Source organism: Phoenix dactylifera, chromosome 17, assembly GCF_009389715.1.
Source record: "Phoenix dactylifera cultivar Barhee BC4 chromosome 17, palm_55x_up_171113_PBpolish2nd_filt_p, whole genome shotgun sequence".
Classification (NCBI taxonomy): Eukaryota; Viridiplantae; Streptophyta; class Magnoliopsida; order Arecales; family Arecaceae; genus Phoenix; species Phoenix dactylifera.
In genome coordinates, this window is record NC_052408.1 from 6457215 (window position 1) to 6483730 (window position 26516).

Genomic DNA, 26516 nt, shown 5'->3' on the forward strand with positions numbered 1-26516 from the left:
TCCGACTCGGGGTCGGATTGCTGGATCAAAGGGCAGCCGACTCGGGGTCGGGCTGCGGGGGCCGAGGATGTCCGACTCGGGGTCGGATTGCTGGATCAAAGGGCAGCCGTAGTCTTCCTGGGCGCGCGTGCCGGTCACGTGGGGCATGGCGGCTTATTTCCCCCGTAACAGTAGCCCCCCACTTCCGAGCCTGGAACCAGAAGGGGAACAGGTGAAGGGAGTGATGTTTCGGGATTGCCGCCGTTCCTCGGAGAGGCGCGCGCGCTTCGAGCTCCCCCGCCCTTTTTATGGCGTATGGCGGTTATTGCTGACCTGGCAGTCTGAGGATTTCGGTGGACATCCTTCCTTAATGGTGTCGATTCGCCTTTGGGGCGCGAGCGACCCTTCGGCAGCCAGGCGTCCTCCTGGCGTCATCGAGGCGTCACTTGCCTTTCCGCCCTATTTAATCGGGGGCCTTTCCCCGTCCGTCTTCTTCTTTACAGATATTTTCAAGTTTCCCCTTTGCGCTGCTGTTGCTGCCGTCGGACTGTTCACTTGTTTCTCCTTTGGCGCTCTCGGAGCCGTTCTTTACCTCTTTTCCGGTGAGTTTTCCCCATTCTTCTACTTAGGGCTCTCCATACTTTCCCCTCTTATACTAGTGTACTCCAGTCGCTCCGGTCTTTCCCCCTTCCTGTCCCCGTCCTGACCGTAGGTTTATTGGCCATTAGGAATGGGCGAAGTGAGAGCAGACCAAATTAAGTCGGAGCTGGTCGCCCACAGACTTAGACAGACTCGTGGCTCGGTACCCACCTTCCGAGGCCTGCAACGCCACGCTCCCGGGGCCTGAGGAGGATGTCCCATCCTCCTCCGGGGAAGATCGCCATCAATGAGGGCATTCTCCAGGCCGGGTTCCGCTTTCCCCTTCGGACTTGGTCATGCAGGTGCTACGGGGTTTAAGAGTGGCACCGACGCAACTGGTGCCGAACTCGTGGCGGGCCCTGACGGTCTTCCAGGTTCTCTGCCGTATGCACGAGATCCCCGCCACCCTGAATGTTTTTTTGGGAGTTCTACAGCCTGAGCGGCCCCACCCCCCAGGACAAAGGGTGGTGTGTGCTTCGCAGCGCGGCGAGGATGCGGCCTTGTCAAGGAGGCTCCTACCTCCATTCACAAAATGGAAGGAGCGCTTCTTTTTTGTTGATGCAGATCCCTCTTGGAAATCAGGGCGACCTGGAAGACCCCGATGAAGTCTCCGATCGGCCATCGAGACTGTCAAGGGAGGAGTCCGATGGCTTGGCCGCCTGTTGAAGGGGTTGGTTGTCGAGGGCCAGCTCCCCCCGGTGGCCCGCCTTATTTCCGAGGATACTTGGTGAATGTCGGTCTGAGCTCGGTCCCCACCGAACCGTGAGTCCGCCACCGATCTTTCTTGACTTTTTCCCTTCTTTCGTCCCGTTCTTTCCTTTGGTTTCTCCGTCTCCGACTATCCGTCCCTTTTTGCTAGAGAGCGACGACGTCATGCGGTCGTGAAGACAAAGCTGTGGTAGGGCGTCCCTGCTGGAAGCAGCCCAGAGGAGGAAACGACTCTTCCGACGGGCCCCACCGCGAAGAAGTCCCGTAAGGAGGCCTCGGACGCCGACCGACGAGTCCGGCCCACCGATCAGGAGACGTCGTGGCACGGACCGGCACTGACGCTGTATCAACCCTCCGGTGTAAGATTGCCGCTACTCCGGAGTATCATCCGAGCCTGCCCGAGACGGACGGTCGGCGTGATCGTCCCCGACCCGCCTTCGACTCGGTCGGCTCCTGATGACTCGAGAGGGACGCGCCGAGCCCCGACCGAGCGGACCCTATCAATTCCTGGGTGACCCCCGCCCCGAGCGCGATCGCCGACTCTTCCCCAGGCATGGATAGGGTAAGGCTGCAGAACCACCGTCCGGCTCTGGGAGAAATCGGGGTCTCCTTCACTACCGATGGCGCCCGAAATCTCATCGAAACAGTGCTGCTGGAGAAGACCGTCGGCGGGTCCGGAGTTGGAGGTCTCTGACGTTGGGGCTGCCAGCTGTGTCTGTCTCATGTCGGTGAGTGTTCTTCTGGCCGGCTTGTCACCATTTATTGGCTCTGTTGTTCTCCGACCTGACTCCCTTAATTTTTCCTATTTCTTAGCTCGTCCAGTAATGAGTCCGGCTGGAGAGTGCGTACAAGGAACAGCGGGGGCTTCTGGCGAAGGCCGAGGACCGGCTGAAAGCAGTGGAAAAGGAGGCCAGGCTGTGGCAGGCAGGACGACCCGGGGACTTCGAGGCGAGGCCTACCGGAGCCGAAGAGCGGGCGACGTCGGCTTTGCTGCCCCTCGAGAAAGCACTGTTGGAGGCTCAGGAGCAGCTCAAGGTTGCCTCGGGTCTCGAGGGCGAGGTCAAGAAGGCGGATGAGCGGGCCGAGAAGCAGTCCCGGAAGGCTGCCGGATACCGGGAGAGGTGGGCGAAGGCCCAGCGGTCAGCCGACAACGCCCGCCAACCGAATCCGGTCTCTTGAAGCTAAGCTGGGCGAATTGGAGTCGACTTGGAGAAGTCCGTGCGAGCGATCAGGAGCTTCATTCGCCGCCTCGACGGAGGCTGAGGCTGCTCGCATTGCTGCCGAAGCGAAGCACAAGGAGGCTCGGGCTGAGCTGCTGAGGGTCTCCACCGAGGCATGAAGGCCGGATTGTGGCGAAGGTCTTGGAGGCGAAAGCCCAGATTATGGAGCGGGCAGAGGCGGCGCTGGCCGAGAGGAGTGCGGAAATCGGGCGTCAAGGCGTAGAGGCTTATCGCCAGTCGCCGAGTTCGCTCATGATATGTCGGAGGCAGTACAGACCTATCGTCAGTCCGACGAGTTTGTCCGTGACGCGTCGGACGCGGGGGCCGAAGCCTTTATCTTCAGGCTTCGAGGAGGGCCTGGCAAGGGTGTCGGCAAAGTACCCCCGGAAGTTGACCTGAGCGAGATTTCCCTTCCGACTCCCTCTCCGGCGCCCATTGCTGCTGGTTCTCCCTGCTGCTCCCTACCTCCTACGGACGAGCCCGACGTTCCCCTGACCCGGGAGTTTCTCCAAGCTGACCTCTTGTACTTTCGTTGTCTTCTCTTTTTTTTTTGTATACCGGGGTTTTGCCAAATTGTATGGGCCTCGCCCTGAAACAATGAAAATTAATGCAAGTTGAATGTTTCTTCATCTCGCCTTCGTCCTTCTTTTCTTTTAACTCTCGGTAGCGTCTTGCTGATCTTGGCTCCCGAAATTCTTCCGCGCTAGGCCAGGCATCGAGGTTAGGCCTCAGGAAACTCTTCCGGCGCTAAGCCAGGCATCCGAGGTTGGGCCTCGGAAAATTCTTCCGGCCTAAGCCAGGCATCCGAGGGTTAGGCCTCGGGAAATTCTTCCGGCGCTAAGCCAGGCATCCGAGGTTAGGCCTCGGGAAATTCTTCCGGCGCTAAGCCAGGCATCCGAGGGTTAGGCCTCAGGAAACTCTTCCGGCGCTAAGCCAGGCATCCGAGGGTTAGGCCTCAGGAAATTCTTCCGGCGCTAAGCCAGGCATCCGAGGTTAGGCCTCAGGAAACTCTTCCAGCGCTAAGCCAGGCATCCGAGGGTTGGGCCTCAGGAAATTCTTCCGGCGCTAAGCCAGGCATCCGAGGGTTAGGCCTCGGAAATTCTTCCGGCGCAAGCCAGCATCCGAGGGTTAGGCCTCAGGAAATTCTTCCGGCGCCAAGCCAGCATCCGAGGGTTAGGCCTCAGAATTCACTCGTTTCGCCAAGGCTGGCGCATGCCGAGGCAACTGGCGGGGCTTCAGCTAGTCTGCTCCCGGATGGTCATCGGTTAGCCTGGCATCCGAGGCCGAGCCTCGGGACCTTCCACTCGTTGGTCGGCCAAGGCTGGCGCAAGCCGAGGCACCGTCGGAGCTTCCGGCTAGTCTGCTCCCGGATGATCATCGGGCTAGCCAGGCATCCGAGGGCCGTCAAGCCTCAGGAAATTCCACTCGTTGGTCGGCCAAGCTGCGCAAGCCGAGCGACCGTCGGGGTTTCAGGCTAGTCTGCTCCCGGGATGATCATCGGCTAGCCAGGCATCCGAGGCCGAGCCTCGGGACATTCCACTCGTTGGTCGGCCAAGGCTGGCGCAAGCCGAGGCGACCGTCGGGGCTTCCGACTAGTCTGCTCCCGGATGATCATCGGCTAGCCAGCATCCGAGGCCGAGCCTCGGAAATTCTGCTCGCTGGTCGTGCGCTTGTCGCTCGCTGCCCGACGGTTTCTCCGTGGCCAGCCGCGATCATGTTTCTCCTTTCTCTAAGCGTTGCCTGGGGAACACAGAAGGCATTAAACGCTAATTAATGCTTACCTGGGAAATCGGATCGCCAGCTGCTGCTTCGAGGAGTGTTAGTGAGCGGCCGCGATACGCGGTTCTTCGAGGAGGATACGGCCTGGCGCAGCGGAGATATGTGACCTAGGGGTACATGACACCCGGATTGTCCTGCGCAAAGAATGCGGTTTAAGGAGAATGACGCTTAGGAAATCGCGGGAGATACGCTCGGGAGCCGAACGGCTCCGGTTTCAATGCGCCTGCATTTATTGGACCACCCGCATCGGAACGACCAGGGGCCGCAGTTTGGCTATAAATACAGGTGGCAGGTACGATGGAGTTTGTCCAAGCCGGAGCTTGTTCAGGTGCCATGGATCGCGGACCTCCCCTTGGCATATGACTGAGAGACTCCTGTTGAAGGAAAGGGGAGACGCTCCCCTTGCGACTTCAAGCCAACTAGCGTTCATCTGGGATCCAACAAGGAGGGTCTTCCGCGGAACCCCGCTCTAGGCGTTTCATCCGGGATCACATCTCCCCTCCTTGAGTTCAGCCTCCCGATCGAGCTCTGCAACCAGACGCTCAGTCCGGGACCCGCGCCTCCATAATGCTTCCCCCTCGTATTCCCTTCTCTTCCTACACTGGGGAGGATGGGAAATCCTTTGGAGGCGGCGTTCCCTGGGGGCAGCGGGAGCTTCTCTGCGGCGGCTCCTCGTCTTTTTGGTGAGGTGCTGGATGGCGCCTCCGGTATAGAAGCACCATTCCGGTGGGATTGCCAGCTGCTTGGGTTGAGGGTTTGGGATCCTCGGTCCTCAGCTCCACGGATTCTCCACCTCTTCTTTGCTTTCTTTACTGCCCTAATTCTCCTCTGGGAAATTTTCTTGTAATCACACGAGCACGCCATTGTAACCAGAAATTATTGAAATGAAAGTGTTGCACCTTTTCAAATTGTCTTTCTGGCCTTGTTGTTCTACTGGTAATACATCCGCAGGTTAGCGGAATTCCAGCCCCTTGGAATTTCTCGGCCATCTAGGGCTTCCAACTGGGTAGGAGCCCAGGTCGGTTTACCCAACGAACTTTATACGGGCCTTCCCAATTCGGCGCTAGCTTCCCACCTTCCGTAGGTTGAGAATGCCTTAGCTCGCCTCAGCACCAGATGCTCCAATTCTGAAAGCCTTCGGTTGGACCTTTGGAGTTGTAATATCCGGGCCACCCTCCGCTGATACATTGCCATCCGAAACCTGCGCCATTTCCCTTGCTTCTTCAAGAGAATCAGGTTCCCTCGGAGTTGCTCCGAGTTGGCCTCGGGTCGGTGTGCGGCTACCCGAGGTGAGGGAGATCCGAGCTCTACGGGGACAACGGCTTCCGTGCCATAGTTAGGCTGAAAGGCGTCTCCCCGGTAGGAGTCCGATGCGTGGTCCGATACGCCCAAAGGACATTCTCGAGTTCCTCGACCCAAGCTTGCCCCGTCCGTCCGATCCGCGCTTTGATACCTTGGAGGATTGTCCGATTTGTGACCTCGGCCTCGCCGTTGGTTTGGGGATGCGACACGGACGTGAACCGATGTTCGATCCCGAACTCCTCGCAGAAGTCTCGGAAATGCTTGTTATCAAACTGTCGACCGTTATCCGAGATGAGGACCCGAGGTACCCCAAATCGGACAATGATGTTCTTCTTTACGAACTTCCGGACTTGCGCCTCCGTGATGGTGGCCAGTGGCTCTGCCTCCACCCACTTGGTGAAGTAGTCGATGGCGACAATCAAAAATTTCCGCTGGGCCGAAGCGATGGGGAATGGTCCGAGGATATCCATTCCCCACTGTGCAAAGGGCCAGGGGCGGTGATTGGCGCCAAGGGAACAGAGGGGACTCTCTGGATGTTGGCGTGGCGCTGGCAGGCGTCGCATTTCCGTACGTGATCCTTTGAGTCTTCCAATAAGGGTCGGTCCAATAGTAGCCTTGCCTCATGATCTTATGTGCCAGGGACCTAGCCCCCAGGTGCGCTCCCGCAGATGCCTTCGTGGACTTCGCGAGGGCGTAGCCGCTTCCGAAGGGCGGAGGCAACCTTAAGAGGGGCGCGTGAACGAGGTCCGTACAGGCCTCCCTTCGTAGAGTACGTAGTGGGCGGACTATCATAACAAGTCGCCGAGCTTGATCTTCACTTCGGGGAGGATCCTTCGGCGAGGTAAGCTACAAGCGGTCCATCCAAGGAGTGGTTCGGATCAATGGCCATTACCGCTTCAAGCCTTTCGCCATTTTGAGCTCGGGGCATCTAGGGTCTCCAGGTATATCGCCCTTGACAAGTTGTGTGCCTCAGCGCCCACCAAGCGGGGACAACCTGTCGGCCCTAGCATTTTCGCTCCTTGGGACCTGCTGAATGTCAATACTCCGCGAGGTCGGGGAATGAGTGCTTGCACCTTCCGGACGTAGCTCTGCATGGTCGGGCTCCGTGCCTCGAACTCCCTCGAACCTGCCCGAACCACCAGCTGGGAGTTCCTGGTGAAGACCTTCAGACGCCGGATTGCCGAGCTCCTTGGCGAGTTGAGTCCCGTGACTAGGGCTTCGTACTCCGCCTCATTGTTGGTCACTGGAAAATCCGAACCTCAAGGCATACTCGGCTATCACTCCATCGGGATTGGTAAGGACCAGCCCAGCCCCTCCACCTCAGGGTTCGACGACCCGTCAATGTGGAGCGTCCAGATCGGGAGATCGAGGCTGGGTGTTTCCGGGCGGCCTAGGTTCCGCCTCCTGCACAGTGCACTCAGCGAGAAAGTCCGCGAGCACCTGGGCCTTGATGGCGGGCCGGGGCTGGTAGCGGATGTCGAACTCACCAAGTTCTACTTCCCACTTCACCAGCCGTCCCGCATTCTCAGGATTGCTGAGGATCTGCCGCAGTGGTTGATCGGTCAAAAGGGTGACAGAATGAGCCTGGAAATAGGGGCGAAGCCTCCTGGTCGCAGTCAGCAGCGCGAAGGCGATCTTTTCAGCCTTCGTGTACCGCGTCTCGGCATCCCGGAGGACTCGGCTGGTGTAGTACACGGGCTTCTGAAGTTTTGCCTCTTCCCGAACCAGTACTGCGCTGACTGCGGTTGGGGAGACCGCCAGGGTAAAGGTAGAGCATCTCCCCCTCTTGCGGCTTGGACAGCAGGGGAGGAGACGCCATGTACTCCTTGAGCTGGTCGAACGCCACTTGACATTCAGCCGTCCAGAGGAAGTCTTCGGGCGCTTCAACACCTTGAAGAACGGTTGGCAGCGTTCGGCCGATTTTGCCACAAATCGTCCGAGCGCGGCGACCTCCCAGCGAGCTCCTGAACCTCCTTCACTTTGGTCGGAGGGGACATATCTTGGATGGCCTTGATTTTGTCCGGGTTGGCCTCGATCCCCCGCTGGTTGACAATGAAGCCGAGGAACCTCCCGGCCGAAGCACCAAAGGCGCACTTCGCTGGGTTTAGCTTCATACGAAACTTCCGCAAGGTGGCGAAGGTCTCCTCCAGATCCGCAATGTGCTGATCCGCATGGCGGCTCTTTACCAGCATATCGTCCACGTACACCTCCATGTTCCGGCCGATCTGCTCCTTGAAGATTTTATTGACGAGGCGCTGGTAAGTAGCGCCAGCGTTCTTCAGACCGAAGGGCATTACCTTGTAACAGTACAGCCCCCTGTCTGTTATGAAGGCCGTTTTCTCCTCGTCCTGTGGAGCCATCATTATTTGGTTGTAGCCGGAGAAGGCGTCCATGAAAGACAGCAGCTGATATCCGGAAGTCGCGTCGACCAGTTGGTCTATTCGCGGAAGCGGAAAGCTATCCTTGGGGCACGCCTTGTTCAGGTCGGTGTAGTCGACGCACATCCTCCACTTCCCGCTCGCCTTCCGGACAAGTACGACGTTTGCCAGCCACTCGGGGTAGCTCACTTCCCTTATGAAACCTGCCTCCAAGAGTTTGTCTACCTCTTGGTCGACCACCCGGATCCGATCCGGGGCACAGTGTCTCTTCTTTTGCTTTACTGGTCGGTGGGTCGGGTCGACGTTGAGGGCGTGAGAAATGACCTCCGGGTCGATCCCAGGTACATCGGCCGCCGACCAGGCAAACACATCAGCATTGGCTCGGAGGAATTCCACTAACCGGAGCCGAGCTTCCAAGTCGAGGTTGGCACCGACCCGGACCGTGCGGTCCGGGCGGCCTTCTTTGAGGGGAACTTCGATTACGCCCTCGGCAGGCTCCCCGTGCCGCAAGGCCACTTCGTCTCTGGCGTCAAGGGACTCGACGCTTAGGGCCTCCATGGGCTTCTTCCCTTTGAGAGTTGCTAGGAAACACTGCCGTGCGGTTGGTTGGTCACCTCGGACCTCTCCAATCCCGGCCGCCGTGGGGAACCGCATGAGCAAATGGTAGGTAGAAACCACCGCGCGAAGGGCGTTCAGTCCGGGTCGTCCGAGGATAGCGTTGTAGGCCGAGGGGACACGGACGACCAAGAACCCGAGTCGCACCGTGGCTTCTGCGGGTGCAACGCCCGCAGTCACAGGCAGCTCAATGACACCTTCGGCCGAGATAGCGTCTCCAGTGAATCCTAATGAGGGGGGTGGATGTTTTGTGCAACAATTGTCGGGACAAGCTCATCTTTTGGAAGGCCTCGTAATACAAAATATCAGCTGAGCTTCCACTATCCACAAGAACACGCCTTACATCATAGTTCGCCATAGTGAGAGAGATCACCATGGCGTCATCGTGGGGAGTCTGAACCCCCTTTACATCTTCATCACAAAAAGTGATTACATTTCCGACCCGCTGCCTCTTCGCGACGGCCACTCCTGATACTTCCGCCGAGCCCCCTGCGTTCCTCACGGGCCGAGAGCAGCCCCCAGTGATGGTATGGATCACTCCCGCAACGGGTCGATTCTGCTCCCGAGGCTCCTGAGGGGCCGGGTCGGCCGGACGCGGGTCTGCCGGGGGACGTCGGTCGTTTACATATCGACCGAGACGCCCTCGGCGAATGAGAGCCTCGATCTCGTCCCGAAGCTGGAAGCAGTCTTCGGTATCGTGGCCGTGGTCTCGGTGGTACTCACAGTACGCCCGAGAAGGCCTCCTCCCAGGGATCTTCTTCATCTGCCTCGGGACCGGGAGGTCCTCCCGCCCCTTGACCTCCATGAGGATCTGGGCCCGGGGGGCCAGGAGTGGGGTGTACCGGTTGAAGCGTCGGTGCGGAGAACGAGGGCGTGTGGCGCCGTGGTTCCTTGTTGGTGACGGGCTTCTGCGCCGGCGTTGAGGCGTCGGGCTCCTCCTCTGGGGGTGCCTCTTTTCGCCTTTTCTTCCCGGGCTTTAGAGGGGCCTCGGCGGCCTCCTTGTTCCGGTGGGAGGCTGCCTCCTCGGCGTCTGCATACTGGTTTGCCCGAGGATAACAGCTCCGGGAAGCTCCGCGGCAGGCGTTTGTCCAGGGAGAAGGTGAGTCTGCCCTTCCGGAAGCCACGCTTCAGGGCTGAGAGAGCCACTTCCTGGCTCAGGTTCCGGACCTCCAGTGTAGCCTTGTTGAAGCGGGTGAGATAATCCCGCAGGCTTTCTCCCTCGTTTTGCCGGACATCAAAGAGGGAGTCGGAGACCAGTCGCCGCCTGCTACTGACGGCGAAATGGCTGATGAAGAAGCGGGTGAACTGGTCGAAGGACTGGATGGAGTTAGCCTCCAGGCCGGCGAACCATGCCCTTGCCGGGCCACGGAGGGTCGCCGGGAAGGCCTTGCAGAGGAGCGGATCCGATGCTCCATGGAGGAGCATAAGAGTCCTGAAACTCTCCACGTGGTCCCGCGGGTCCGCCGCCCCGTCGTAGGGTTCGATCGCCGGCATTTTGAACCCCGGCGGGTTCGGGGTCCGCAGGATCCTCGAGGCAAGCGCCGGCTGGGAGGAGATCTCCAAGTCAGCGAAGGGATCTTTGGAGTGGCCCTTCAGGACCTGGAGTTGTCTGTGGAGATCGTCCACCCGCCGGTCCAGGGAGCGCGACCGGTGGGTGGGGGACAAGGAGCGGCGCGAGGGGGACCGACTGGAGTGCGGGCCCCTCGAGGACTGGGGTGTCTGAGAACGCGCCCGGGTCCGCCTCTCGTACCCCGCACAGCTCCGATGAGAAGGTCCTGGCAGAATGGACCGCACTCGAGAATCCTCCTCGCGCCAGCGCTCCTCTCCATGGAAGAGGAAGGAGCGCGGGTTGTGAGGATGAGGCGAGTGCTCGGGGGGCAGCGGCTCCTGAGCTCGTTGCGGCACCCGAGAGATCACACCCTGCAGATTCTGCACTGCCTCCGCGAGGGTGCGAACCTGCTGGGCTAGCTGGTCGAACTGAGCAGCTTCGACCGTCTGAATGGGAGAAGGGGCGGTGGAGTGCTGCTGAGAGTGCGTTGGGGACGCAGCAGCCTCTCGGCCGGAGGCGCGAGAGGCTCCGCGACCGGAAGCATTGGAAGCTCCACGACCACCTCGCCGTGCCATTACGATCGTTCTAAGATTCGACCCTTCCTCTAGCGCCAACTGTTGCTGGTGGTCCAAACCGAGAACGATTGGCACTGCGGTGTGAACGGGGTTCCGTCTGAGTTGTCTTGGTTGGTGTTGGTTGCGCTCCACCTTCCGCCAAGAAACCTGCAAACAAGCCTTGCACCACCACCAGGGTGGTGATGGCCCTCCGACGGTCAAGTCAGAGGAGATTGGAGGAGGAGGAGAGGTGATAATCGCAAGTAAGAGAGTGCTCTGGGAGATATTGCTCACCTCCCCCCTTTCTCCCCCCAGCCGCATATATACCTGGCTGGGGGGTCTCTCAGGGGGGTTCGTTATCGTAGGGCACGATGGTGTGGCCACTGACATGGCCGTTACAGGGCGTCGTGGAGCAGCACCGGGTACGGCCACGTCAGGGCATAGTGGGGCTCCGCTTTGTACGGCTGATGCAGGAGATCGTGGAGCAGCATCGGATACAGCCGTTGCAGGGAGTAGTGGAGCAGGAGGCCGCGGCGTGCCTCTGGGGAATAGCCTGTCGTTATCAAGAGATCTCCGACTCGGGGTCGGAGCGCTGGATCAAGGGGCAGCCGACTCGGGGTCGGGCTGCGGAGCCGAGGATATCCGACTCGGGGTCGGATTGCTGGATCAAAGGGCAGCCGACTCGGGGTCGGGTTGCGGAGCCGAGGATGTCCGACTCGGGGTCGGATTGCTGGATCAAAGGGCAGCCGACTCGGGGTCGGGCTGCGGGGCCGAGGATGTCCGACTCGGGGTCGGATTGCTGGATCAAAGGGCAGCCGTAGTCTTCCTGGGCGCGCGTGCCGGTCACGTGGGGCATGGCGGCTTATTTCCCCCGTAACAGGTTCATTTTGCTTGTATGAGAAATTTGGGTGGAACCTATTATCAGGGTGGTAAACTGGGCTGAACGAGTTGGGAGTGGGCTTCTTAAAGGCACTATATGAATTTAGAGCATTTGCTTGCTCGGCCTTTATGTTAGGCAGACTAGGGCAGCACTCCACTAGATGCTCAGGACTGTTACACAAAACACACAAACTATATGACTCATGATCCACTTTCATGACGGGATTTGACTCTTTGTATGAACTCGAACTAGTGGAAACAGTGAAAGCATCAAACTTTTTACTCAAGTTGTTCATTCCAGCCACCAGATTGGACATGACATTTTTGAGTTCTGGGTCTGCTTTTATTTCATAATTACCTGGTTTTCTAGACCCAAACTCATCTCTAATTACTTCCTCACCATAGCTACTCCAATTTTGGGCATTTGCAGCTAAGTCAACAAGAAATTCATAGGCTTGATCCGGGGTTTGGTTCATGAACCTACCCTTGTGCATGGACTCAATCATGTTTCTATGTGCTGGAGGTAGTCCTTTATAAAAGAAGTGGACCAGATCAGCCTTATCAAGCCCATGGTGTGGGCATTTGACCAACAAGTCATGGAATCTTTCCCAAAGTTGGGAAAATTCCTCCTCAGATTTTCCTCTAAAAGTTCTTATGGCATCCTTAATTTTTTCAGTCTTTACCATAGGATAGAACTTAGCCATGAACTTCTTAGATAGTTGTTCCCATGATGTGATGGAATTTGAAGCAAGGGAATACAGCCATGCAGCAGCACGATCCTCTAAAGTCATGGGAAACAACCTCAATTTAATACCCTCTTCATCTAAGTTTTGATTTCTAAACGTTTGACAGATTGTCAAAAATTTGTTTAGATGAATATAGGGTTGTTCACTCTCGAACCCATGAAACTTGGGTAACATGTTTATTGTTGCAGCCCGAATTTCAAATTGGGCTGCATTATTGATTGGTAATACTATGCAAGTAGGGGGACTAGCGGATGCAGGAGCGAATAATTCATTCAGGGTTCTAATATGTTCACCCATTGTAGAGATCGATGGTTGGTTTACAGTTCGCAGGTTATGATGAAAAGTTCTGTCAATCTCAGGATCAAATGGGGTTAACTTATCCCTTAATGACCTTCTACCATGCATACATTTTCCACAACTTAATTAGACTCAAATTTTTTTTTTTTTTTTTTTAAACGAAATCCTAAAAGATAAGAAGAAGGGCTAGACCAAGATGACCACAATCAACACCACACAATAATTTGACCCTATTAATTTTAGAGCTAAGTGAGGTTTAGTAGCTTCTTATATCTAGTTGCATAGAGACTTATCAGGTTAAAAAAGTTCCTGAAATTCTCTCTAGATTAGACAGCTCCTAATCTCCCTTTCAGATTAAGCTTGAGCTTACCAGTTAAGTGATCCAGTAACCAGTGACCAGGAAAGTCCCGGGGTGTGCAGTGGTGCCAGAAGGGATACACCGATACCACAATACCCGTAACAGTTCTTACTGTTGTAAAACTTTCCTAGACATCACCAATTACTAAATCCTCACTGGAGTGGCTTGTAGCCGCTTCTTTCCAAGAGCCTAATTGAGCTCGAAAACCCTAGGGCCAACGTCTAATTTGATTTTAATTTAATTTGGCTTAGGATAAGTATGCAAGGTGGTGATTTTTGGGCTAAGGACAGGTAATGACTTCCTGACCTTATCTTTTTAATGGATTTTGCCCTTAATTACTTTATGCAAATGCTTAATACTAAATGCAGCAAATAATCAATATTTTTTTAAAGTTTATGCAATGTCATTAGGTTGTACTGATTAAATGAGCAATCAATAAAAATTTTTTATTATTATTATTTTTATTTTTTTATATAATTTTTTTATTTTTATTTATTTTTATTTATTATTTTTTTATATAGCAATAACTTGAATGTAAACTAAACACAATTCTTATGCGTCAGTCAATCTCCGAATGCCCGTTAAATAAGCTCTGGAGATTACTCCGTGAGGAGTCCCAATAGAGGTATGATAACCTCGGGAGGATTGCGCCTTATCAATTACTAGCAAAAATAATATAGATTTTTTTTTTATTTTTTTTTTAATTTTTTTTTGAATTTTTTTAATATATTTTTTAAATTTAAATTTAAATTTCAAATTTCGAATTTCAGAATTCAAATTTTGAATTTAAATTTTTGAATTTTTGAATTTTGAAATATTTTTTATATTTTATTTTTTTATTTTTTTATTATTATTTTTTATTTTTTTTTTTTGAATTTTTTTTTTCAAATTTCAAATTTCAGAATTTAATAACTACGAAATTATTAACTGAAAATAATCAAAATAATAAAAATAAAAACTTACTACCGGAGTGCGTTCACTCCGGGCATCCAAAATCCAATTTGATCTTCGTGATCGTTCTAGCTTCTCGATTTGCCTCCCCGGCGACGGCGCCAAAATTTTGTTCGTCCGATTCCTGTCTAACTAAAAATATGCTAGACAGATCGTTGTTAGAACCGACGGACAAAAGTTAAATTTAATTCTTTTTACTCTTACCTTTCCTACTCGAAGAATAGCGGTTGTAAGAGGTCGATCCATAGGGAGGCGATTGGAGTTGCATAAAAATTAGAACGTTCACTCGGATTCAAAATCGATTTTTGAATAATAGAAGAAAAACATTATATCGGAGATGATGATGGATTCTCTAGTCTACCGAAAAATGTTTTTTAATTAAAATTAACTAAAAGACAGGTTCACTCGGATTAGAGGCCTAATACCAGAATTCTGATCCAAAAAAAAAAAAAACAAAGAAAAAAAAGGATTTAGTCAGGTACATCGAAAAGGGCTACCTATTGTCAAAGGTCAGCGGGCTTGTGATGAGGAACCCGAGCATAGGTCCGTAGGGGAGTCTTGATGCCCGACACCTCATGCCAACTGGTGTGAGAATTGTCGACTAATTGCTCGCTACATGGAGGAATCATCACAGGAGTAAAAGTGCACAATATATACATTATCATTTCTCTTTCAAAAAAAAAAAAAAAGAGAAGAAAAAAAAAATGAAAAACAAAAAAATGTATATTGACCTTAAAAAAGACAATAGTGTGAAAGCCGTCGTTGTAAAAATTCGAGTAAACTAGAATATTACATATAAAGCCCATGAGGTATTAAAGTAAACATCCACAGCTCTCGAAATCCTGCAGAAAAGATGATTTTGAATCAGCAAATAGGTCTTGTCCGACCAATTCTTGGAAACTACTAATATTAGCGATATTTTGGAGATCCAAAACCTTAGCTTGTGCATGGTTCAAACTTCACTGAGCACTCAAGTATAAATAAGTTTTACAACTCCCTAACGGAAAACTTAATGACTTCAACTTAAATTGCATACTAACCTAGAATTTGGGCTACTTAGTAATTAAAACCTTGTGTGCTTTTGAAATTCTTATCAGTTATGTACTTGAAATTAGACTTTTATTTCATAAAATAAATTTTATTTTGGGATTGAAGTTTGTGGGTAACTTCACTGCAAACCCTCACGAGACAACACTCGTCCACTAGGGTAACCTAGGGGTTTAAAGGCTTGTTGCACGTGCTAAGTGCAATCGTAATGCTCTACGAAAATGAGTATTTATCTTACTATTTTTAAATAATAAATTACACTTTTGCTCTCTCATTTTATCATTTTCGCACTGAATTGCTAGAGACTAGCAATAAGCTAGTTGGGGGGTGTGATGAGAGCACAAAAGTGCGACCTATATGTCACTAAAATTAGTGTTATTGTTAACCGATAATAATAAATTCACTAGATTAATATTATATTTGGATTTCACATGGATTAGTATAAATTAGAGATAAAATGCACATTGAGTACAAATTTGACTTCAAATCAGGTCCGAGTCGGGTTCGGGTCCGAATCAGGTCCATTTCTTTTGTGCTTTTGGAAAATAATGTTGGGCAAATCTAAATTGGCTATGTCATAACTATAAGGTGCTGGGTGACCCATGACTTGAAAGAATTGCACTTGACCTCCAGCCAGGATAGATGACCCGTCTACAAGCCAAATTTCATATCATACTATTTTTTTATCTATATGACTAATTGGACAGAACTTGGTGTCTCCCAGCTCCCATCTTACGAGGGAAAGGAAAATCCAAGCCGCCCGCAGTGCATCACCGCCCTTCCCTTGCTCCCGATCCAAGCGCGCCTGTGATCCCGTGCGAAAGAAGGGAAGAAGAAGGAATTCACCAGCCCACGTCCCCACCTCCCGGAATCCCATCGTCCGCGGATCACGCTTCATCATCAGTCCACCGTGCCAGCCACCGTGCCAGTAAGCATCCCGTGATGCAAGCCGAGATCCAGTGCCAGCAACGCCCGCGCGTCTCTTTCCTCCAGCCGATCCGCACTGGATCCCTTCCACGATCGACTCCTCCCCGTCGATCCCGCTCCCAAACCAGCAACCAAAGAAGGAAGTCCTTCCGCGTGCCAGCCTCCGTGCCAGCAACGCCCGAAATCCCAGCATCCGAAGAAGGAAGCCCCAGCCGTGATCCAATCTCCGGCGATCTCGAACCGCATCTCACCGCTTTCCGAATCAGCATCCATCGCATCCGTGTCAATCTCCTCCACGGATCATGCCAAGATCGCTCCTCCTCCGCCCAGCAGCCGTCCACGAAGCTTCCGCCCGAGATCACCGCATCCAGCTCCTCCCAGCGCCCGGATCACGCCAAGATCGACCTCCCCGCGTCCTCACCGCGTCTGCCATCTCCCTTCCGCATCAGGCGACCGTCCGCGGCTATAAGAAGAGAAGGAGGAAGAGAAAGAGGGGTGCTCGGTTTTGGGTGGAAACCAGGAGAGCTCGGCTGGGGAGTGGTGGGAGCCGGCTGGTCCAAAGGAAGAAGAAGGGAGCTCGGCTGGTCCAAAGGAAGAGGGCAGGGTGGTGGCCGGCGGGTCCAAAGGAGAAGAAGAAGCTCGGCTGGTTCAAGAAGGAACAGGGAGAGGGATTGTTTTGAAGGAAATGCTCTGTTTTCTCTTTTGAAAACAGAGCATGTTCTAATATTTTCTTTTTCTTTTTGTTTTTTTTAAGAGTTTTATTTTAAGAGCATGTGTTTTGGGGTTTTTAGTTTTATTTATGCTGAAGTTGTAATTTCTGTTGTTTTTAATTTCCGTTCTTCAAATTCTGTAATCTTTCTTCCTTTTTTTTAATGCAATATATGAAATTTTCTTTTATGCAATTTATGTTCCAGGTTTCAATCTTCTTAACACTTGCTTTCATCCATTTCAATTCATGCCAAAATTTTCCTTTGAATAGTTAAACATTTCATAAATTTATAAATGCTCTTTGATTTCTAAATACTTGTCTTTTTATTATTTTTAAATAAAGAAAATTCTCCGGTAGACTAGAGAATCCATCAACATCCTCATAATAATGTTTTTCTTTAGTTATTCGAAGCTCGATTTTGAATCCGAGTGAACGTTTTAATTTTTATGCAACTCCAATCGCCTCCCTGTGGATCGACCTCTTACAACCACTATTCTTCGAGTAGAAAAGGTAAGAGTAAAATTAAATTTAAACTTTGTTCGTCGGTTCTAACAACGATCTGTCTAGCATATTTTTAGGTAGACAGGAAAGGACGAACATTAGGATTTTGAATTTAATTTGGATTCCTACTTAGAATAGGATTCCTAAGAAGTTCTAATTGGATTAGGACTTCGGATTCAAAGTAGAGTCCTAATTGGATTAGGACTAAAATTAAATAAGTCCTAATTGGATTAGGATTTCTTAAGTCCTAATTAATTATTAATCTAATGAATTATGATGACTCCTAATTTAATTAGGATTGAAAGGTTCAATTGAGTCATGATTCAATCGATTTGAAGGGAAAACAAATAGGTGCACCTAATCCTCTTTGGAAGAGGACTAGACCACCTTGCATTAGACCCCACGCCCCACTTGATTGGATCAAGTAGGGCATGCGTGATGAGGAGAACCTCCTCCTTGGCCGAAATCAAAGAGAAGTGAAGAGGGGCGTGCGCCCCTCTTCTTGGCTCCAAAAGGAAAAACATAAAGCTCCTAAAATGTAGGAGCTTCATGTGTCTTTATAAGGAGGTAAAGGAACAAACCCTAGGTGATTTCTGTTCCCCCTCCTTTCAGCCGTGAGCCACCCTTTTCTCTTGGGTTTTCAGCCGCCATCAGCAAAGGAAAAAGAAGAGGAGCCGTGCGCCTCCTCTTGGCCTTCATCCTTGGTTCCAACGCAGGGAAATCAAAAGGCTGCAACTAGCCTTTTGATTCTTCTCCCTGGAGTCTTCTTCTTCTTCATCCTCCCTCTGACATTCAAGAGTTGATTGAGAAGGAGGTGATCAGCCATCAAAACAAATCTCTGCAAGGGAGCTAGCACCTCGGGGAGATTAGAGTGTTTGGATTGGTCCTCTACTTCGTGTGGATACCCGTAGAGGCCGGACGTGTCACGCCCCAAATCCGGATCATGACACGGCCGTGCTATTGCTATCTTATGCACACAATAACACGAAGCCACATAAAATTTCATAATAAAAATAAATAGTTTCATTTACTAATGTCATAACATTAGTGAAGAAGTTGGAACAGTACAGAGCTTCTAAAATCTGATTATTACATAACATTTTCAATTACCCCAACCCTGAATAACATCAAGCTCCCTGCTCCTAGTGGTCTTAATCATCTGTAGGAAAAAAAGTAGATAAAAAGGTATGAGCTACACAGCTCAGTAAGTAACCAGGTACTATCTTATTGGATCAAGTACAATTATGCCAATGCAGTGATTAAAAAGCCAACAGTTGATGTAAAATAAAACATTTTATAGATGATATACACAAATCAGGTCATAAAGCAATGCATGTTCTATCCATAAAAGTTCATAATCATGATAATGCAAGTCATATAAAAATATTGTCATTTATCCATACTTTATAAAACATACTCTCAGACGGATGTGCTGCTATGGTCACTATAATCCCGTGACAGGGCCTGTTAATCTTAGTCGACTAATTCTGTTATTCGTTACCAACTTTAACCCGTTGGCAGAGGGCCTGTTATTCTTTGGATGCTAGCTCCAGGGTATCGACTGGCCTCTATTTCTAGAGGTGGTCATAGCTATCTGAGAGTTCATAAATCATATTCTTTTTCTTTCATAAATCATAATCATCATAAATAGGTTGAAAAATGATAAATGGCATTATATAATTTAAAATGCATAAACATGCCTCAAATATTATTTTTCATGCAGTCTAACATAATCATAATTTCATAACTCATACATCATCAAATATTCATGAAGGATGCTCTTTAATCAAATTCATGTATCACATGCAATCATATACTTGATCCTAATTTTGAGAAAAATATATCATAAGCAATACATTTTCATAATGATGAATAAACAGTAATTTAAAAACTTTAAGATCAGTGCCAAGGTTACTTACAGTAATATGCTTTCCAATTTCTTACGTCCGGGTGACAAATCCTTGATCACCTAAATAAATCACATAGGGGTCATATTATTCTCTATTTATTTCATAATTTTCTAATTTATCATAACATGAATTTACTTGCTTGGATCTCAAGTCCAATTTACCTAATTTAGAGCCCTTGGCCTCGATTTAGAACCAGATTGGGTTCACGTAAGTCAATTGGGTCTTTAATTAAAGAATTGGGCTCGGTTCTTGATTGGGTCTAGCCCTATCGGGTCAATTTGGTCTTCTGATTATGTTATTGGGCTCAATTTCAAGTCCAATTAGGTTTGATTTTGGTCCAGGGTCAATGTGGCTCATCTAGGCTTGAGTCAGGGTCAGCCCAAAGTCAATTCGGTCTCAATTTAGTTAAACTGGTTTTGAATTGGGCTTGATTCATATTCAATTTAGGTCTGCTGAGACTAACTCAGTTTAATTAGGTTCAGACCTAACTCAATTAGGCTTAATTTGGTTCGGATTTAACCCAATTTATAGTTTGGGTTCGTCCGGACTTAGCCCAATCTGACTGGGCTCGGTTTTAATCAAATTTGGCTAAACCCATTTTTTTTTTAATTTTATTTGGGCCTAACAGGTTCGGATCCGTACCCGGATCAGACCCGTTAGGTCGGACCCGTTAAGGGTCTCTCACTTCTTTTTTTTTTCTTTTTTTTTTCTTTCCTTTTCTTTTCTTTTTCTTTTCTTTTTTCTTCTTTTCTTCTTTTTCTTTTCTTCCTTCTTCCTTCTTCCTTCCCGAACCTTCTTCTCCCATTTTTTTTTCTTTCTTTTTCTTCTCCTCCTCTTCTCTTCTCCCGATTTCTCCTTCCCCCTTTCTTCCCATTTCTTCTCCCGTGGAGGGAGGAGGGCGAGCTCGGGAGGCTTGGGAGGAACGGGCTGCGGCCGATGGCGCCCGACGGCCGGCCTGCGGCGCCCACGGCCACACCCGCGGCTGTGCCCGTGGTCGCGCTCGGGGGCGCATTGGCGGCCTGCGGCCGCGTCTGCATCCTGCTGCCGGCGACCCGCGTCCCACGGCCGACGACCCGCGGCCCACGGCCGAGGCCGGCGCCCGCGGTTGCGGATCAACCACCGGTAAGTTTTTTTTTTTTTCTTCTTCTCCCGCGGACGGGAGATCTGGCTCGGGGAGGGCCCGAGCCGCAGCCGGCGGCGTTCCCCGGCACCGGCCGCCCTTGCGGCCGCCGCGGCTTACGGCCTCTCTTGCCGCCGCGGCTTGCGGCCGACGCAGCTTGCGGCCATCGCAGCCGGCGCCCGCCGCCATCTTCCTTCCCCCTTCTTTTTTTTTTATTTGATTTAATTTCTAAACTAGATATACAAAGAATAACTATGAGTAAGGGCGTTACCTGCTTGAAGAAGAACGTCCGCCTCCTACTTCGGCAACGCGGCCCTTTACTCCGGCGGCGTGGGTCTAACACCGGGTCCTGCCAATCGGAGAGGATTGTGAGAGAGGGAGACAAACAGTGAAGGAGGAGGATGAACGGGTGGTGAAATGGTAGCCGATCGGGGCTTCTTGTAGCCTCGATCACTGGGAAGGCGGACGGTTGTAACCGCCCACCATCAGGCATTACGAACGCCTGCACGATGGTGTAATGCCCTCCCCCCTTCGTTTCTCTTGGAAGTGGGGCGGTTATCACATTCTCTCCTCCTTATTAGAATTTCGTCCTCGAAATTTACATACCTGTATTCTCAAAGAGTTGCGGATGTCTTGCTCGCATATCCTCCTCAAGTTCCCATGTGGCCTCTCTCTCCGAATGGTTGCTCCACTGAACTTTCACATAGGGGATGATACGTCGCCTCAGGACCTGCTCCTTATGATCAATGATGCGTAAAGGATCTCTTCATAAATCAGGTCTCTATCAATCTGCAGGGGCTCATGCTGTACTATATGGCTGGGATCAGAAATGTATCTCCGTAGAAGAGAAACGTGAAAGACATTATGCACACTGGATAACTCTGGTGGCAAAGCTAGTTTGTAAGCAACCTCCCCTACTCTGGAAAGAATCTCAAAGGGTCCAATGTAGCGAAGATTCAATTTACTATGTCTTCCAAATCTTGTAACACCTTTCGAGGGTGAAACTTTTAAGAATACAAAGTCCCCCTCCTGAAATTTCACTTCTCTTCTTTTCTTATCTGCCCAGCTTTTCTGTCTATCTTGAGCTGCCTTGAGCCTTTTCCTGATCAGTAGAATCTTCTCCCTAGCACTCTGAACTAATTCAGGGCCCAACAACTTCTTCTCTCCAACATCATCCCAATGTAGAGGAGACCGACATTTTCTTCCATACAAGGCTTCATAAGGTGCCATCTGGATGCTAGAATGATAACTATTATTGTAAGCAAACTCCACTAGTGATATATGATCATCCCAGCAACCCCCAGATCAACAGTACTAGTCCGCAGCATATCCTCCAGGGTCTGGATCGTCCTCTCTGACTGACCATCAGTCTGAGGGTGATAAGCAGTGCTAAGTCTCAGATCAGTGCCCATAGCAGTCTGGAAGCTTCTCCAAAATCCAGATACAAAGCGGGGGTCCCGATCAGATACAATGCTTACTGGTACCCCATGTAAGCGCACAATATCATCAATATACCTCCGAGCCAGCCTATCAAGTGAAGTGCCAACCCTAAAGGGTAAAAAGTGAGCTGACTTCGTGAGGCGATCAACAATCACCCACACTGCATCATTCCTTCTTACTGTCCTCGGAAGCCCAGTAACAAAATCCATAGTAATGTACTCCCATTTCCACTCTGGAATCTCTAATGGTTCTAGCAAACCAGCCGGCCTCTGATGCTCAGCTTTTACTTGCTGACATACCAAACACCGAGCTACAAATCCTGCTATCTCTCTCTTCATGCCGTTCCACCAGAAATGTTCCCGTAAATCTCTATACATTTTAGTGCTGCCGGGATGAATAGAGAAACGAGATTGATGAGCTTCCTCCAGAATCTCTCTTTTTAGATCAGCATCCATGGGCACACATAATCTACTGCCAAAACGCAGAGTACCATCCGGGTGTATTCGGAGTTCGGATCGTAACCCTCTCTCTACATCATTTCTAAGCTGACATAAATGTGCATCTGTCTGTTGAGCAGCTTTTATTCTTTCTATCAAGGTAGGTTGCACCAATAAACTAGCCAACATACTTCCAGCACTCTTGGTAATCACCTCAATCTGCCTCATATCAAAATCTTTCAAAATCTGCTTCTGAGTGGTAAGCAAAGATATGGAGCCCACTGCTGACTTCCTACTGAGAGCATCTGCCACAACATTAGCCTTTTCCGGATGATATTTGATGCTTAGATCATAATCTTTTAGTAGCTCAAGCCATCTTCTTTGCCTCATGTTTAATTCCTTCTGAGTAAATATATACTTTAGGCTTTTATGATCAGTAAAAATCTCACAAGGCTCACCATATAGATAATGTCGCCAAATCTTCAGAGCAAAAACCACTACTGCCAACTCCAAATCATGTGTCGGATAGTTCTGCTCAAATGGCTTCAGCTGTCTAGAGGCATAGGCTACTACTTTATCATTCTGCATTAGTACACAGCCCAATCCTTTCTTGGAGGCATCACTATAGATGATGAAACCCCTAGTACTAGTTGGCAAAGTAAGAATAGGAGCAGATACCAGCCTTTGCTTTAGCTCTTGAAAACTTTGCTCACAATCTTCACTCCATACAAACTTTGCTCGTTTCTGGGTCAGACGAGTCAAAGGAGTAGCGATCCGAGAGAATCCTTCCACAAATCTTCTATAATAACCAGCCAAACCTAAGAAGCTTCTGATTTCAGTGACATTTGTAGGACGAGGCCAATCCACCACTGCTTCTATTTTTTTTGGGTCCACTGACACCCCTTCTTTAGAGATTACATGACCAAGAAATGCAATACTATCCAGCCAGAAATCACATTTGCTCAGTTTGGCATATAATCTATTCTCCTGAAGAATCTGTAATACCACTCTCAAGTGATCTTCATGTTCTTCTTTGCTCTTAGAATAGATCAGTATATCATCAATGAAAACAATAACAAACTGATCCAAATACTGCTTAAAGATCCTGTTCATCAGATCCATAAAAGCAGCTGGCGCATTGGTTAGTCCAAATGGCATAACTAAAAATTCATAGTGCCCATACCTGGTTCGAAATGCAGTCTTCGGCACATCATCTGCTAGGATTTTTAATTGATGATACCCAGATCGCAGATCTATCTTGGAGAAGACTTGGGCACCTTGTAGCTGATCAAATAAATCATCAATCTGGGGCAAAGGGTATTTGTTCTTCACTGTCACCTTGTTCAACTCCCGGTAATCAATACACAGCCGCATACTTCCATCCTTCTTCTTGACAAATAGTACAGGAGCTCCCCATGGTGAAACACTCGGGCGGATGAATTTCTTCTCTAGAAGTTCCTGTAGCTGAACCTTCAACTCTCTCAGCTCTGCCGGGGCCATCCGATAAGGAGCCTTCGAGATAGGCCCAACACCCGGTAAGAGATCGATCCGAAAATCAATCTCCCGATCAGGAGGTAATCCAGGTAAATCATCAGGGAATACTTCTGGATACTCTCTCACAACAGGGATATCCTCTAGCCTTGTTTCTTTTGTAGTGTCTACCACACAAGCTAGGTAGGCCTGACACCCCTTTCTGAGGGCCTTCCTTGCATTCATTGCAGAGATAATGTGCAAAGAGGGATTCTTAGTGGGTGCATCACCCTGATAGAAGATTTCCTGTTCATCAGGTATCTGAAACACTACCCTCTTGCCAAAGCAATCAATGTGAGCATGATATTCAGACAGCCAATTCATACCAAGGATGACATCAAAATCATACATGTCTAACAGTATTAAGTCAGCCAAAAATTTTCTATCCTCTATCTGAATTGTGCAGTTTTTATGAACAGAATCCACCACTACTGTCTTCTTGAGAGGGGTAGCAACAAGTAAAGGCTCATCTAACTTATCAGGCATAAGATGCAAGGATGCAGAGAACTTGGAGGATATAAAGGAATGTGTAGCACCAGAATCAAATAGTACTGAAGCATCAACAGAGTTGATGGGAATCATACCTGCCACAACTCTGTCACTGGCACTAGCATCCTGTCGTGTCAGTGCGTACACCCGTGCAGCTCCTCTCTGCATCTGTTGCTGCATTTGCTGCTGCATCTGAAGGAGCTGAGTCATCACCTGACTTGCTCCTGCAAAATCGGCCTGGGTGGCAACTGGGTTAGGAGTTTGCTCGGCTGGCTGCCTGGCAACTCCTCTCCCTCTTGCTCCTCTCCTCCGAGCTGCAATATTTGCCAAGACTTCATTCTCTCTGTTCCTCATTTTCACCTATAAAAAAAATATTAGCATAATTCAATTAACTAATTTTCTTTATTTTGAATATGCCAAATTTAATTTAACGGGACTTAACTACCCATTTCCCTTACTAAAACTCCCTCATCGAGGCACGTGAGGCACCTAGTGCCCACGTGGGGTAGTTATTTTGAATATGCCTCTCGTCCCGTTAAATTTTTTTATTTTATTTGGGCCTAACAGGGTAGTTATTTTGAATATGCCGAATTTAATTTAACCGGACTTAGACCTAACTAATTTTCCTCCCTCATCGACGATGACTATGGCAACTCCTCAATCTCGATCTCCATAGATCGGTCAGTGGAACCAAGGGACGAGAGCTTGGTATCTCATAAGAAGTATTGGATTCTCGTACCATTAGCACAAATTTGTTGCAGACATTAACAAGTTGCGTCGTTTGGGCAGCAACAACAAGATTAATGTTACCTTCTATTCTGGAGGCATTGATCATGAACTCCTTCCGGTCCTTTACGAGATGATACTTTCTCTACCACCTGTAGAAGACTACATCTCGATCCCAAATATATGGGCTCCTATAGATAACCTAGCAAATATTCAAAAAAACTATTTTACAAGTTACCTCATCAATGCCTCTCAATTATAGCAAATTTGAAGGTACATTGCTGCGTGATCTTTAACTCGGCGTCCTTCTAAATCCAACCAAGAGGGTAAGGATGTGGATGAGGCATGGTCTGCAACCCCCAACTTCTAAACCATATTTTTAGAGATGAGGTTCTTTTGGCTTTCGAGATGTACAATAGTCTCGATGATGCTCTCCTTCACCTAGATCTTCAAGCTAAAGAGTCACCTCTAGATCTATCTCAATTGTTGTTTCAAATTTTCTCAATATCAATCTCAATTTGGAGTGTTCTTTCTTAAGCTTAGGCAGCTCCTCTACGTCTACAGCATTGAGAATCACCTTTTTTTTTTTTTTGAAATCATCATTCTCTATGACTTCCTCTTCGACTGCAACTTGGGGTGAAGTTTTCAACACTTCTCTGGTGTGTCTATGGAGATTATAGCAATTAAAGTAATTTTTTTTGAGTCATATTGGCTTGCTTCTTGCCATGCTCTCTCTTCTGGCCTAGATTTCCACCATGTTTTCTAAACTTGTCGCCCTTCTTACCTTCTCTAGGCTGATTTTTCTCTTCAATCCCCATGGCCTTCATGCTAGCTTCATTGATGTCTTCAACTTTAAAGAGTTTCAATTCCTTCTGGATGCTTTCATGGAGACATTTGACATATTTCATGAAGATCGCATGATCGACGATAGAGATTTCAAGTGAGATTGCTTGCTTGTGGAACTCAGTGTTATAGTTCTAAACTGACTGATCCTTCTTCTTCCATTGGTATTGCCACTTGATCTATGGATCCTTCTCATGGCCGATTGTGTAAAACTATTTCTTGATTAGGTTCTTAAATTTGCTCCATGTTAGATTAGAAACATCATTATTTCTCATCTACAAATTTTACTAGTTAAGAGCATGACTAAAAAGCTTGAGACAGGCAAAAGCTATCTTTTAGATACTAGAGTATTTGTAAATAGTAAGGTAAGTCTCTAATTAGTCGAGCAAGTTATCTAGCTTCTCGACATCATGTCGCAGATCTCAAAAAACTGTCCAAAAAAAAAAAGATCATCTCAATTGGATATCCTATAATTAAGGTATGGCCTCTAAAAGTTTGGTCTGTGATTCGATTTTTCGATGTGCTGGATCTCACTCCTAGACCCTGTCAAACCCAACTCGTAGTGGCCAAAGTGGTCTACATCAAGCCTGAAGATCCTCTTGGATTAAATATTTAATGAATCGTTAGTATTAGCTACAACGAATTAGTATATAAAGAAACTTATGAATCATATTTACAAGTACAAAGAAACAAATATTACACATTTAGATATGCAGTTAGAGAAACAATGAATTAATTTGTGTACCGGAGAAACAAAAATATGATATGAAGCTAGAGGTTCTTCTGCAATATCGATAATCTCAAGTGAAGAACATAGTGGGACCTCCATCATCATCATCTTTTGAATCGGAATTATCACCATAACCCACATTTAACGCTTGTA

At 49.1% G+C, this 26516-nt stretch overlaps 1 long non-coding RNA gene across 1 annotated transcript; it reads right to left on the reverse strand.

The window, feature by feature from the left end:
- Positions 1–18133: 18133 nt before the first annotated feature.
- On the reverse strand, positions 18134–19738 carry LOC120104186. Its single transcript, XR_005506647.1, has 2 exons — positions 19058–19738; positions 18134–18297 (listed from the first exon to the last, which is right to left on the reverse strand). It is a non-coding gene; the product is annotated as an uncharacterized LOC120104186 (long non-coding RNA).
- Between the last annotated feature and the right edge of the window lie 6778 nt (positions 19739–26516).